This window comes from Vicugna pacos, chromosome 24, assembly GCF_048564905.1.
Source record: "Vicugna pacos chromosome 24, VicPac4, whole genome shotgun sequence".
Taxonomy (NCBI): domain Eukaryota; kingdom Metazoa; phylum Chordata; class Mammalia; order Artiodactyla; family Camelidae; genus Vicugna; species Vicugna pacos.
In genome coordinates, this window is record NC_133010.1 from 10,152,036 (window position 1) to 10,166,219 (window position 14,184).

Genomic DNA, 14,184 nt, shown 5'->3' on the forward strand with positions numbered 1-14,184 from the left:
CCTGATGGAGTGAACCCCCATTCTCTGTCGCACCCCCACGGTGTCACTGGGGCCTGTCCCTCATTGTGAAGTGGCAGAGTAGATGAGATCCCACTGGTGGCCTGCAGTCCTCCCAGACCCCCTGGGGCTTTGCCACTATTTTGCGTGTTTCAGACTGTTCCTCAAACTCTTCCAACCCCTGTTAGCTCACTGGGCAAGACCCCGATCGGTCACCCACCAGGCAAACCCACTGTCTGGCCACACTTTGAGTCCTCCCTGGCTCCTGCCCACAGGTTCTGGGAAGACAGTATGTGCCATCGCCCTCTATTCTTATTCAACGACTTATCTAGAGGAACTTCATATTTTCTTTTAGGATAAACTGAGCTAATGCGATGTGCTTGTTTTAATTTGTGAGGTTAACTGATCTAATTATCTGTGGCGTTTAGTTAAATTCTTGTGCCTGGGCCGGCTGCAGGTGTGGGCTTTGAATCCTGCCAACAGGAAATCTCTTAAAACGAGCTGATCTAACGCAGCGTGGTCTGCTGGTCTGAGGGATTTTCTAATAATGCATGAATTTATTAACAGCTAAAGATAAATAGAGGGGGTATTTACATTAAACACATTCACAAGGAACTGTCTGCTGCTTCCCTGCCCCCTTCCAGTGGCTGCATCCTCCAACTCACGTCACTGAGCCATCAGTTGAGTCCGGAGAAAACCTGGAGGGCCCCCTGGAGGCTACAAGTAGATACCCCAACATAATGACACTAAGCGGGGAGCTGGTGTGGCCAGGCTTAAAGACCTGGAGTTTTAAGTGACCCCAAGAAAGGAGCCACTGGTGTTGTTCAGATCCCTAGAAGCTGACGCAGTCTTCCGAGACCAATAGGTGACTTCCCTTAAGGTAAAAAAATGATGTCCCATTGTCCCTGGTGGTCCTGGAAATCTGTGTTTGGGGCTGAGAGCTACCCCTCCCAGGGGGAGTGTGTCCAGGGAGGGTGACAAAGAAAGAACAAAATCCTTCCATCTGAAGCTAGTTGACTGGCTGCTAACATCCAGCCTATAGGTGAGGGGCTGCCCACTATGCACAAAATGTGTCATGTGGGGCTCCTGGCTTTCCGACCCCACCCTCTGCCCTGATCCACTGGGAGCTGCCCCATCTCCTGTCTGGGACTCCAGAGACCTCTCAGAGGCTGGGGCTGGGATGCCAACAACGTCCAAAAGAAGTGGAATTCTAACTCCAGAAATCCTACATTGCTCGAAAATACTGCTAGCCTGCGTTGTCTGGAAATCCAGGTTTGGGATCAGGCCAAGCAGCCACAACTGTGTTTGAAATGTATTTCCCGTTACCTGAGGCCCAGACGCCCTGACAGCCCGAGTCACTCAGTACTGACCTGTTTTCATCCAGCGTCAAAGCTCTCCCTCTTCCGCGTGAGGGAGCCTGGCTGAAACCACACTTGCAAAGGCACGTGTAGAATAAGCACGCACGTGCAAAGTGCACACGCGCACACACTGATGCCCACCCACACTTAACATTCAAACATGCACACGCACGTACACCGGGGTGCATGGTGTGTGTGCGTGCACAGAGGTTTGTACATTCACCAGACACACATATGCACATAAACTCACAGGAAGACGCTCCCACACTAGCATCCAGGTGCACGCACGTGTGCGGGCACACAAATACAAGTGTGCACACACGCTTTCCCTCTGGCTCCTTTGGAATTGAAAGAGAATGTAGCTCTACAGGGACAGCTGAAGATAAACTCTTGATTTCTGATTTCCAGAGCAGTTTGGACAAGGTCCTCTGAAATGCATTAAAATGCTCATCACAGCATCTGTCTGAACCCTGGCGGCTGTGTGACTTGGGGGGAAATGGAAACAGAAGGGATTCAGAAGCCTGAACTCCTCCTTGACTCTCCTTGCGTCGCTCTCTCCTCTGTCTCCCGCTCCCCTCCCTCGCCTGCCCCCACAGCCTCCACCCAAACCCAGCCTGGGCCGCAGTGGCCCCGACTCTGCCTAACTGTTGTGGGCCCCAGAGTGTCGGGGGTCCTCAGGGCTAATAAACAAAGTATCCACCAGGGCGGCCAGGTCCTGATTCCTCTACGGCAGAGAAATGGCCTCCCACCACCTGGGCCCAGTGCTCCCCAGGTCCCCATGGCCCGCGGGCCCCAGGCCTCTCCCCCCAGGGGAGACCAGAGAAAGTGCCTCACCTGTCAAGGATGGATGCTGAAAGCCTGCTCTGTTTAACCTGAGGAAGGGCACTCCAGGTGAAATCTCAGGCACGTGGGAGGCAGGTCAGGGGGAAGCTTTCTGATACCCCTGAGGACAGGTGTATGGACAAGGGGGCGGGTTCAGGGGAGATCATGCACCCACATTCCTGGTGAACACCGCTCACTGCTTCTCTGCGCTCCCAGGTGAGAGCCAAGCCCTGTGCACAGACCCTCCCCCACCCATCCCTGGCTGTCCGCCCAGCTCCTCTCCAGCGCTTCCGCTGGACACCAGGTTCCAGGAACACCCGACTCCCCCTTCCCATGCAACTTCATACTCCATACTTTGTTCAGTAGCTTCTCTTTGCCCAGCATTCTCCTACAGCCTGTATATCTCCTGTATCCCAAGTTCTTTGGCCAGACCAGTCTCTGGTCAACATTCCAAACTCAGCCTAGCCATCACCTTCTCCAGGACGCCTTCCCCAGTCTGGACAAGGCCGGATAAGACACCCCACCACCCAGTAGTCCCAGAAGTTCCTGCGCATTCCTCAATTGCCAGAGTGTAATGTGACCTCCTGGCTGGTCCCTTACCCCGGACCATGTGCTTTTAAAGGACAGGGGCTGGGTCCTGCCCATCCCTGTGGACTCAGCCTTGGCACAAGGATCAGCCTGCTGAGTTCTCAGTGGCTGAGAGGATGTTGGAATGTGTGGGCCGGTATGCACCTAAATCCTTGGGACCAGAGCGGCTTTGTGGGGTCCCTCAGGGACATCCTGGAGGTGTTTTTCCCTCTCTGCTGGGACCTGGAGCAGGCTCTGGTCAGGCCTGTGTGAGTCCTGGTCTCACACTGGGTTCTGTGTGCCCACTCCTCACCCCTACCCAGGAAGATCAGAGCTCCCAGCATCTCATAGTTCCATTTTTCCTCTTAAGCATCAAACTGTCATTCCTCTAAACACCATCTGGAGACTCCTGGCTTCAGCCCCTCACTTCTCCCAAACTCTTATTAATGTGACGGGTGTTTATTTCTTCTTCCTCCTCTTCCACTTCCTCTGGAACATCTCAGCTCTGTGGCCTGCAGACATTCATCTTATCTTCGGGGAGATCAGCTCTGCTGGGGAGGGCGGCCGCTCAGGCTTGGCTTTACGCAGCTGACAGTGATAAAGAGCAGACAGAGCTAGAGGGAGCTGTGCCGGCCCCTCCCGGAGCCTGGTCCCAGTGGGAAGGGGGACAGTGGAAGGCGGGTCGGGGAAGGAACCCGGGTAGATCTGCTCTGCAGTGGCTTCGACTCTGCCATGTTGATCTTCTAAGAACTCCAGGACCCTCTGTGGCTCCCTGGTGCCGCCAAACAAATCCCAGATTCCTAGCCTGGTCCCTAGCCATCTGCATCCTTCTGCCTTTCCCTGCATCGGTGTCTGCCTCAGCCCCTGGGCACGCATCTCTGCTGCCAGCTCACTGTGCTCATCCCTCCTTCCACACCTAGGCTCCTGTTAGAACCCTCGCCTGAACACACCCCGCCCTCCATATCTTGCTTGTCCTCAAAGGAGGATCTCGTGCTTTCCTCCTCCACGCAGCCCTCCCTGGCTACCCCACCCACATCCACCACCTTCTACAGCCCTTGCCACATGGTCCACATTCTCTCACTCAGTGCTCTAACCCACATTGTACTCATGCATTGCACCTCCCTGATAATGCCCACAGAACCTGGCCCAGGACTGGGCACACAGGCAGTCCCTGCTGTCTTGAATCAAAGTGAGCCTGCAGCACTGACCCCCCTGAGACGAGCCTTAGCAACTCGGGAGTGGCTGGTTGGCACTGGGGAGCTCGCCGGTGGCGCCGTCCTGCAGTGCCCAGAGGGAGACCCACCCATTCCGGTCCCTGCTGTGGTCCAGGCTGGCACTCGAGGCCAGCCTGCTTCCCCTGGTAAAGCATTAAGCTAATGCGTGTTGTGTCTCATTAGTGGCATTCTGTTTGTGCCAGGGCCAGGCAATTTGATGGGTAGTTGATTGGCTATTCTGTTTATTTATGGCAGGAAAAGCATTCTTTATTGAGGACTGGGCAGCACATCTCTGTCCCTATGGCACTAAGATTCTCTGGCAATCATGCAATTATAAATTAAGACTAAATAAATAATATATAATCAGCAATAAAGACCACACGCCTCCATGTAAAGAGCTCTCCTCAGGCGGGCCACAGCATCTCCCCGTGGCTGGGCCTGGAGACCCAACAGAACCCCAACCTGGGAGACCCCATCCCCCGGGGCTCTCGGCCGGGTCCGCCATCGCGGTCAGCTTCAGCGTCCGTGACCGAGCATCTAGGTTTAGTCATTACACCCGTGCCTGGGGAGCCCACCAGCACTGGTAGAAAACCTTTAACATTCTGCTGCCCCTGACCCCCACAAAGCCTTCAGGAAGGGGGGCAGGCATTGTTCTCCCCAACAGACAGGCAAGGAAAGTCAGTAAGGCCCGTGGAGGTCGGGAGGCCTGAGCAGGACCACAGGGAGAGGCAGCTGTGCCTCCATCACCATGGTCCTGCCCTGGTCTCCTTGTCGCTTCCGAGGCGGGTCAGGCTGGGGATGAGAGGTGGAGCGTCTTCTAAGGGACATAAGGGTTAGTGTTGCCATCCTGCCCGGGGTGAATGCCGAGCCCACTCTCCGTTGTCTGCAGGTGAGGGAGGAGAGCAGACATCCACAGCCCCACCTCAGAGCCACCCCTCCTCACTCATCATCATGCCGGAGCCCCCCGCCCCAAGCCACCCTGCCATCTAGGGGGTGCAGCTGAGTGAGGTTGCCACCCATCATGCTTGTTGGACCTGGAGAGGCAGTGGTGAGGGAGGCACAGGTGGAGCCATGGTCAAGGACAGGGAATCGTCGTGAACTCCCCGAGGGAGGCGCAGGGCCCCTGAGGTGGGGAGAGTGCGTCACGGGGCCTGGACCACATGGCTAGAGGGGGACTTAGGAAGGTCCACAGAGAGACCCTGGGGACCAGTTCGCCCACTGGGAATACAGGCCGAGTAGGTGGTTTCCCTGGGAGCTGTCCGAGGACAGCAGGCCAGGGTCTTCCTCTGGGCGGGTCACCAGTATGGAGTGGGCTGAGTGGTCTGGGTTTTGAAGTCTGCAGATGACACTGTCACCCCAGCTCCAGGTTCACCCTCCAGAGCCAGCAGCAGCGGAGCTTCGATGCTCCCCGTCTGTGAGACGCCGCCCCGCGAGGGGCCACTGAGGTCAGGGAGGGTCAGGAGCCCTGGAATTCACGAGGGCTGTGACGCTCAGCCAGCCTATCTGCAGAGCACAGCTCCATGCCCAGAACACGGGCAGCCAGAGCGGCTGCACTCACCCCAGGCAGAGTCCTGAGTCACAGGGCAGACGTGGGCTCAGCGCAGACATCTCCTGAGGGCCCGAGTGCAGGCAGAGGAGCTTCTCCACGCAGCCCCAGCCAGCGGCCGGGAAGGGCCCATCTGAGAGGGTCCCGTGGCCGGAACTCTCAGAATGAGCAGGGCTGGGCCTTGCTGGGTGGGTGGGCGAGGAGAGGCTCAGTCTGTGGACGCTGGAAAGGCAGTGTGTGTTCTTCGGCTGCACCAAGGCGTCTGCATCTCAGTCCACCCGCACCCCTCTGCCGACACCCCCTCCCTGCTCTTCCTCCTCATCCTCGCAAAAACTAATTGTCTCTCGCACCAGCCAGCGCCTGGTGCTTCTGAGAGGTTTCTGCATGAAACTAATTATGCACTGCTAATTTGGCAGCTAGCAGCTTTCCCGCTAACGTTCATTTGATTTGGGTGGTTCTGCTGAGCGGCATTTCTGTAAATACGCCATGGGCCTGGCAGGGAGGGTAACTCGAGTTCAGGGTCAGGAGGAGGGGCCTAGGGGTCTGGGGGCGGCCGGGTGGAGTGTGCAAGAAAAGGCCTCAAGCCCCAGTGAGTGATCCCGCTTTGGTCCTGGAGGGCTGGTATCCGAGGGTCAAGGAGATAATGGGGTGGGCATGGCCTTGGGGGGAGCAGGATGGTCCCTTTTCTCACCTGCTCTTCCCAGGCCAACGTCCTGGGCAGATGCCCCTCGCTCACAGGGCCGGCACTTGGTTTCATGCTCTGCTGTCACTGGGTGGAAATTCTTGATAATTTCTGAACAAGAGGCTCTGATTTTTCAATTTGCACCTGCGAATTATGTCACTGCCTCTGTCAGAACCATTGAGGAGGCTCCCAGGGGGCTTCTGGGTTTTCATTGTGCCTCCTGGAAAAGGGGGTCCCTGAGGACAAAGGCTGATTGCAGACTGGACTCCTTGAAGCGCTCCACAAAGAACCGGGGTATTTAGCATGGGTCTTCCACACTGTACGCCCCAAGTTGGCCAAGATAAGTCATGTCCAGCCATCTATTCATGCATGTGGCCTTTTCGTCCCCCATATCCCAGCAGGGCATCCCTCTGTCTCAGCAAACGTGGGTGCTCCTTAAATAACTTACCATCCCAGGGCCATGCTTCCCTCCCAGGTGGAAGGAATTCGGTCCTCCCAGGAGCCCTTTCTACAGTACCATTGAGACCACCCCTCAGTGACCCCCAGTCTTGCCCCAGTCTTGCCAGTCCCAAGTATCTTCACCAACAGACAGACGTGTGTGGCATCTAATTCCAGACCCACCTGGTGGCCCCGGAGCTAATCTCTTCACTGCTCTGGGCCTCTGGCTCCTTTCCTACAAAATACGGCAGGATAAGCCTCCTTTGAAGAGGTGATCGTGCAGCCACTGGTGGAGCGGTGGCAAATACTGTGACTCGGTGGCCATTCTGATGTATGGCCACATGGCAGGCAGGGCCTGAGATGCTGCCCTTCCTCCCTCCTGGACCTAAATCGGCCCCATCCTTGACTACAAAGCTCAAACCCTGCCTCCTCCAGGGGACCCCAGTGACTTCCTACAGGACTCAACAGCGAATCAGCCTCCGTGCTTGCGGGTTAACGGGCTGCTGCTGTGGGTGGCTCCTGTCTTACAAGCCATTATCAGCCTACATCTCGTCCTCCGAGTCCCACGCTCCCCAGGCACGCGGGAGACAGCCAGGAAAGAGCTGTCGAAAGGAACACACTTGCTTTACACCCTTGGCCTTCCACGCACACACTGGGGTGTATTATATGGCATTTGTCGCTGGCTTTTTCTTCCCCTGATGGGATCTGAGTGTCATTTTCCAGCAGGCTTGTTCCATGCCCACAGCCAACCCTGGGAGACCCACTTCCCACGCTGAAGCAGCAAGAGGCTGTTATTTGACGTTGACTCCAGGTTCCATTAGTTTCCAAGTCTGCCCAAGAGGCGGGCCTCACGCCAAGCTGTACTGACCAGCCGGCGGTGGTAACCAATGCTGAGTAATGGTTCAAATGGTAACCAGCGTTAGCAAATAGTTCCTGTGGTAATTGCAGCCTAATTTGTGTGTGTGCACATGAATTAGCGTGCATCTGTATGCCATTAGCGCTCTGAATTATCTCCTGAGCGGCGCTTGCCTCGGGCCCAGTGGACAAAGCCGACAGTGAGATGTATCTGGAGCTCAGTTTCTTCTAAGAACAAAGGACTGAAAATGGGGTTTTGAGGAAGGGTGAGAGCTTGCCTCCAGCCTGCTTTGTGGACTCGATGTGTAAGCTGACCCTCTGGCCGTCCCCAGGAAGGGAGGCAGAGCAAGTCCGAAGGGCCAGACCTCGGCACTGATCATCCTTGGCAGCCTCCCTGGGGTTTCTGGGGCAGAACTGAGGGCAAGCCAGGACCCCCTCGCAGTCCAGAGAGCTGGATTCAGAGCTGGGCAATGGATAGGGGCATGTTCTGTTTCAAATGTGTCCAGGAGTTATTTAAAGAACTCCTTATGTAAAAAGAGTGATCACCTCCTGGCTTGAGTCTTCATGTCACAGACTTCCTGAGAGCAGGGACCCTTGGTGTTAAGGTCTCTACACGGATCCACTTGTATGCCCTGCGTGGCGATGCTTAGGAAAATTCCTAAAGAAATGCCGGTGACATCTGGGTTGATTGCTTCTTTCCGTCTCTCCTGGACACTACTGCCTGTCCATTTAGAATTTGAACCACTAGGATTTAGTAAGAAGAACCTGGAAATTGCTATTTGATCGCCTTCCTGGTTTTCTGAAAAGTCCTTCAATGTGACAAATCAAGCCATTCAGACTCTATCTTCCTAGGACTTGTGTATTTAACAGATTGTGTCCCCACAGGGAAAAAAAAAAAAAAAGCCACTCAGCCCAGCACAAGACTCCTAAGCTGGTATGGTTTTAGGGACTGAATGTGTCCATAGGTGACCAGGATTAATCGGGGTGTGACAGCTGTGGCCAAGGACAGTCTTGCACGATGAGTGCCAACACCCACGAGGCAGCAATGATGAAGACAGTCATGAGTCCTTCCAGGTTTGAGGCCAAGGGCAATGGCCCCCCAGGGCACAGAGTAGGGCGCAGGTGTGACACAAACTCCCCATTTCTATCCAGTCCTCGCTCTCCCACCACCAGGATGTCACGTCCGTGAATTCCATAAAGATTTGTGAATATGGAAGCGTTCGGTCTCCATGCTAAGGCGATCGTGCAGACTGAGGGACATAGACTATTACTGAGCCCTCAGTGAAGAGAACTCAGGAATCTGGCTGGACGCTCAAGAGCTCTGAGCAAAGATGGGAGAGTTGGTTGTACAGACAGTTAGTACTGGGAGGGAGGGAACTCAGAGCATCCTGGCGTTAGAGAGGAAACTGAGTCTAGGCAGTGAGCCAGCATCACGGGGATACACCGAGACCAGAGGGAGGGATGTGGAGCCTGAACTTGGCAGCCGTGTCGGAGACAGTCTGAAACCCGTCAGTGCAAGAAAACACTTCAAAACCCAAGGGTGTGGGCACACATCCTTAAAAATTCACCACAAAGCAGATCATCCAGCCAGAGGAGGTAGAATCAGAAAGTGTTCCAGGCTCTATCATCAGTGATGAATGTCGCAAGCAACGTCAGTCTTGCAAAGAGCCCCAGGTTCTCTGACCAGCAGGCGCTTTGCAAGCAATGGAGTGTCTGCAGGTCGAACCAAGCTCTGCAGACAGCAGTCAGCTTCGTGGATGCTGATGAGCTCAGCTTACCAAGCCGGCATCTGCTAAAGACAATAGATCTTAAAAACTGTATCCAGTTCTAAAGCTGGTGAAGCACTCTGCCAGCCAGGATTGAGTCTGCAAACCCTAAGCTCTACAAACGGCCGTGGGTTCTGCAAACTTGAATGAGCTTTGCAAGTAACATCAGGTTCTGCAAACCCCAAGAAGCTTCACAAGCGGAAGCACGCTCTGGGGCTAGTGATGAGCTCTGCACGCAAGGCCTGGTTCTGCTAACGACAGGCGCTACCAGCAGCAGCGGGCTCTAAAGCCAGTGACGAGGCCTTCCAGAAACGGCTGACTCTGCAAGCAGCAGTGGGTTCTGCAAATGTCAGGCAGCAGGGCTGAGCTCAGCAAGTAACAACAGAGGTGCTGCAGAGTGCATCCGGGTCTCCCCTGTCCTGGGCTCCAGAAATAGCCTGCTGAAGGAGGCTCCCTCCATGCCGGGAGGGCTCTATCCACGCCTCGTCCCGCCATGCCCCTCCCCCCGGGGGGCATGGTAGGGTCCTCTCTCTGGTGGGATGGCCAGTCACCTCCGTGAAGACATCTCTTCCAGTGATACATCTTTTTTAGGGCAAAGAACACTCCACACGCACTTTGAAAACTCAGAGGTGGTGCCTGGGATGGATATGGAGGTAGCCAAAGCAGACGCTTAGACATTCAGACCAGTGGAGGAGAAGCTGGACCCTAACTGGAGGACAACGTGCCTCGGGCAGAGCAGCCTCGGCCACGGGCACAGAACGAGGCCACGCCCACAGATGGAGGCCACGCCCACTCCACGATCTTAGCGGTCACTGGGCAGGACTCTTGACCAAAAGAATCCGGCTCCCTAGCCAGTCTCGGAAGCTGCAGTCCCACCATCAGAGCTTTCACTGTTCGAGTCAAGAGCGTGAACCTTGTTGAAACGAAATCACCACCCACCCACTCTCCCAACACTGTCGGCCCGCAGCCTTGGTGTGAATCAGCTCTTCATGTCCCCGCCCTGGTGACACGTCCAAGACCAGCTTCGCAAGGTGTGTAGGGGCTGGCGTGCGCCTGGATCCTTGGCACCTCGGATATGCCAGTGAGGGCTGGGCAGGAGTGGGTGGGGACTGGAGCAAAAGGACAACTTGTGGGCCAGACTGGAAAGCAGAAGGGTCAAGTTTCACCATCCTGCCAGGCCAGAGCCTCGGGAGAGCTGAGATCAGAGGATGGAATGGCCTTCTTGGCGTCTCCCAGGTCTGTGGTGCTGAGTAGGAAAAAGAAAGGAGGGGAGGAGGAGCGGATGGAGGATGGTCTTCTGGCTGCAGGATGTGAGGTCTGCTCCCAGGCCCAGCTCCCTGACCTTGTCAATAGCAGGAAGCCTTGCTCGGTTAATTAATGAGTTATTCAGGCTGATCCTTGATCTCTGGAGCAAATCAAGGGCTTTGTGTGACTCCTGTTAACTCCCTGGCTTTGCTCAGCAGCTGCCTGGGAGGTGGGTTGGGGAAGCCTCTGCCCCCCTCCACCTCCAAGCTCTGCTGACACTCAGAGGCCTAACAAGACTCTCAGCCATGGATCTCAGGTGCAAGGGTCCCAGAGAGAGCTGACCGAGTGTCCTGGAGGAGGCTTTCAGGAGGGGAGACCCTCAGAGGAGGAAGAAGACCTAGAACATTCAGCAACGGCTCAGGATGCAGCTAAGGGCCTTCATCAGCCATCTGCTCGAGGCAACGCCATGCACGCTGTAAAGATGACAGTGGTCACAGAGAGCCAGCCCCTGACCCCGTAAGGAGAACCACAGAGACCCAGAGGCCCTCCCAGTGCCCAGGAGTCAACCCGGCTTCTGCGAGTGCCCGGAAATGGAGCCAGCCTCCTCCCACTGAAACTGCACCTTGTGGGTGGGAGCAGGTCTCAGGAGAGACGCCACCCAAGGAGGGGTGCTTCCAGGAAGGACCAATGACAGAAGGCCTGAGAGCAGGAGGCCTGGGAGCCAGGCTCACGCTGCAAGCCTCTGAGGATGGGACACTATCGCATCCAAGGATGAGGAAAGGAACAGAGAAGTGAGGTGAAGCCTGGACCCCCAGACAGGGAGCCCTGGAGCTGGGGGAGAGTCCCGAGGCCCGGTCTCAGGCCCTGCCCCTGGCCTGGCGGGAGTGATCACTAGATGGGCCGCCCAGAGAGGAGGTGTGGATCTCCGCCCCGACCTGGGCAGCACTGCGGTTCACCCGGAACGAGCCGCAGTGTGAGCATCCACAGGAGGGCACAGTCCTGATTCTGCTCATTGTGGCCGCATGTCACCTGATCACTCAGGCCTCAGTTTCCCCAGCTGTCCATGAGGGCTAAGAAACCCCACCCCACCTTTGACCCAAGAGAATCCAGTCAGAAGATGGCAGCAGAAGCCCTCTGGCAAGACACAGCCCTACAGGTGAGAAAGTCAAGTTCATCACCTGAGCCCTTTGAGAAGGTTCCTTTAACAACTATGTGCTGTCAGAGTGCAGGGCTGGACGGGGCAGGACAAGCGGGCCGAGAACCCAGGGCCCACACATGGAGAGGCAGAATCCCACTCCCCACTCCGTCCATCCCGGGAGGGCAGAGCCTGGGCTGGAGGAAGCAGACCTGTCCCTTCAGCAGACCAGCCTCACCGCCCAGCTCCCTTCTTGAGCTCTTACCAAGAACCGTAATGGAGGGTGGGCTTCAGGACACAGAGACGGAGACGAGGACTGGAAAGGGAAGGGGAAGACCGAGGTAGCTCCACGGAGAAGGAGGAAACGGCCCAGGGACAACAAACTTGATCCCGGAAAAGCCTCTGGGAAAGTGGGCCACGGGAGAGAGAGGGGCTGGCAAGAAGCAGGATGGAGGCTCAGGGTGCCCTCTGCTGCAGGTGCCAAGGGTGGTCACCAACACTCCAGACACCTTCAGGACAAGACCAGAAGCCTCGGGGCCCTGATTCCATCACAAGGACTCATTCATCTCGATTCATGTCATTGGAGATACAAGAGTGAACAAAATGTCCAGCCTGGTGAGGGAGAGAGACAGAAAGGAAGGAAGGAAGCCACAAGAGCCCAAGGTGGAGAACCCTTGGACCCCCTGCGGGGTCAGGGGCAGGCTCCCTGCAGAGCCCTGGGAGGCGGCAGCCTTCCCCAGCTGAGTTCATGGTCAGCCCTTCTCTGAGGAAGACCTGTGACCCTATGACCTGAGCTCCTGTGTCCCTCAAGTCTGGATCTGTGCAAGGGTCACCATCTGTCCATCATCGTCACGACCTAGTTTCAAATTCTGAGACTCTGCACAGCCCTGATTCCATGGGATGGGGACAGAGGCACTCTGGGCTCAGAGCTTCAGCCCTGGTTCCTCAATCTTGAAAGGAAGGGCTTCTCAGCCCCTGGGGAGCCCCCTGGCTTGTTCCTTCTGGCCAGGAGAGAGACCCTGAGGATTGCCCCTGTGTGGCCCCAGCACCCGCTGGTGTTTTCCCAGAAGGATAAGGAAACACCAGGGTGAAGGGCAAGTGGATCGGAGAAGAAGCGTTGGAACTGAGCAGGAGGAGGAGGTGGGGGGGGCACTTTATAAGGAGGGAATCTCATTCACAAGCCCCTTGAAACAAATTAGATCCTAATCCTTAAGACAAAAGAAGGATTAGTATTTGCCCAGATCCCATGTGCTGCGTACCAGGCATACTTCATCCTTGGGGGGGTGTGAGTAGGTAGGCCTGAGAAATCCACCACTTCCCATCCGCTCCTCCCACCTCTAAATGCTTTAAATCCATCAAACTAAATGAAAGCAGCTGCTGTTTTAAAGAAATAAAAGGCTCTCATATTTAAAAGCCCGGAGATTTTGAGTAGAGAGGGAGAAAAATATATATGAATGTAGATTTTTTCCCCCAAAGTACCACTTAGCAATACAAACCCTGGGCAGCCCTGGAGAACGCTCTTACCAGCGGGGTGGGATGGGACACTGGCCACGCCAGGACTGACACCAGGGGTGGGCGCCCATGTCCTCCCCGTGTGGCCACAGCAAGGACCGGGGTCAATGGCTATTGGTTAACTGATGGCTTCTTTCCTCTTTAAAGTCATTAGCACATCCAGAGCCTGTTTTGTGAGCCTGGTAAGATGTGAGGGGCTCACTGTTCTGAGGCAGGTGCTGAGTGCAGGAGGAGGCCTGAAAAGAGCTCTGTTCCTTGTCTAACCAGGAGGGGTCACGGAGGAGTCAGGTGGTGTGACTGTGGCCCCAGGCTCCTCTGCAGAACAGACAGAGCCACCTGCCTCCTGGCACCACGTCTGGGTGCGGTCAGGCTCTGGCACCTGCCAGCGCCTTTCAGGGCAGTGCAAAGTTACTTCCCGCCGCAGTGGGATTTACTGTTTTGCTTCCTAACAGACAAATCTTTGCGAAGTTGTTTCCAGGTTTTGTTTGGTTTGGTTTCGCTTTGTTTTTGCATGAATTACAGCCTCCCCTTTCCTAATGTGACTGGTTTGTCTGGAGGCAAGGAAATTGGTTTTTGGCTAGAAAGACAGATGAATGGGGAGAAAAGCATGGGGTGGGGGTAGGGGCATGATGTGAGGCTGGCTCGTTGGAAAGCTGCCTTCCAGGGCCTCCCCATCCAACTCCGGGCAAGGTCCAAGGTAGGCCTGAGTGACAGGACCTGGCTTAGGCCAGACAGGGAGTGGAAGAAAGCCAGGAGGAGGGAGCACGTCGGCCCCTGCCTTTGGGGAGTCCATGATTCCTTCTTGGGAAATAGCTTCTCTCTTTTATCTCATTTATCATCAGGAGAAAAGGTGGGGCAGAGACTCCTCTGGGCATTTTCTTTCAGCAACTACCCCTGTCCCCAGGCAGCCATCCATCCAGTGATATCCGGTGCCTTGGAGGCCCTCAGTGGTCCGTCTGCATCCTACCCTCAGCCTGATGGCCACGCTGCGCTGGCTGACCTCTTCCCTATCGATCCCCGCTACACTGTCCCGCCTCTGTGCTGCTG